At 44.0% G+C, this 1376-nt stretch overlaps 1 pseudogene; it reads right to left on the reverse strand.

Moving 5' to 3' along the window:
• Positions 1 to 288: 288 nt before the first annotated feature.
• LOC116634868 lies at positions 289 to 1079 on the reverse strand (annotated as a pseudogene).
• Between the last annotated feature and the right edge of the window lie 297 nt (positions 1080 to 1376).

Below are 1376 nucleotides of genomic sequence, written 5' to 3' on the forward strand. Positions count from 1 at the left end.
TCCAGCAATCAGTGTTACCAGCGTCCACATGGTGAGCCCCACGGTCAGCCTCTTTGTTCCCTAGGTGACCCAACTAGATGTTAATACTGCTCTGCTACAGGGTAAAAGCTCCTAACTCAAACTCATTGGAAAAGGGGTGAAACTTCTGCAAAGTGCACTTTAAGAAGAGGTACTGTTTGCTCATGAAAAGAAACCAGTGAGTCCTCTAAGAATAACAAAAGGGGGTATTTACAGTTAAGCACATGATTTGGAGTGAAGAATTGGATGTTGCTCTGCTGGTCCAGGCCGTTAATACTCTTCTTGCTCCTCCTGTGGGCCCCCTTCATCAGGTATCACAAAGCCTTCATCTGTGGCATACAGAATGTCCACGATCCTCTGCAATACCAGGTTGTTTTCCCCCTCGTTCTCCTGGCACATCAATTCAATGTTCCTTAGCTTTCCAAAGTAAAAATCTCTTTCTTTCTCCAAATCTTCGATGGTAAGTTTCAATACGTTGACCTGTTGCATCAATTCAGCTGCTTCGTCATCCCCGTTGCCCACACCAGGATTCTTTCGCACCACACCCGGGCCAGCCTTGGTTGCAGTAGTTCTGTGTGTTGCAATGGACCTCTGTGGAGCTGTGCTGCTAGAGCTGAGAGGTTTCTTCGGTTTGTTCAGAGCTGGAGCAACAAGGGAGGGAGCCACTGCCATTGTCTGGCAGCTACGGGGTCATAGTCTTTTCCATCATAGTTTGCATCAAAAAACTTCTTGAAGCACTGAACAAATTCAAAACTGTCCTGAAACTTTCCTTTTACTAATTTGTCCACAGAATTATTTTGTCAACACCCATTCTTTTAAAACCTGCTTAGTATTTTGAAGTTCTGGATGTATTCATGTTCTAGCTTAGCCTGGAATTTCACTTTCTTCAAGGCAATGGAGCCAGGGAACAGTATGTCCATAAACTGACAGTAGGCAGCCCCTGAGCACAACTGTTTGATCTTCGTCAGATTCAGCTGCAGAGACTCATTGATCCAGGCCAGCATGTCATGTCGACTTAGGTTATCACTGGTGACTGACGTTGAATATGTGTTCACTGCCATCTTCGGCTCTCGGTGGGACCGCGTCCACGGCCTGTGCCCGGCTTCGGTTCCGTCTTCGTCTCGTACAAAACCCAAGACTTCATTCTTTTTTATGGCTGAATAATATTCCATTGTAAGTGTATACCACCTCTTTATCCATTCATCTATCGATGGACACTTGGGCTGCTTCCATAATTTGGCTATTGTAAATAATGCTGCAATAAACATAGAGATGTGTATGTATCCCTTTGAATTAGTGTTTTTGTATTTTTTAAGTAAATACCCAGTAGTGTAATCATAGGGTAGTTCTATTTTTAA

This window comes from Phoca vitulina, unplaced genomic scaffold (assembly GCF_004348235.1).
Source record: "Phoca vitulina isolate PV1807 unplaced genomic scaffold, GSC_HSeal_1.0 scaffold10, whole genome shotgun sequence".
In the NCBI taxonomy this organism is placed as follows: domain Eukaryota; kingdom Metazoa; phylum Chordata; class Mammalia; order Carnivora; family Phocidae; genus Phoca; species Phoca vitulina.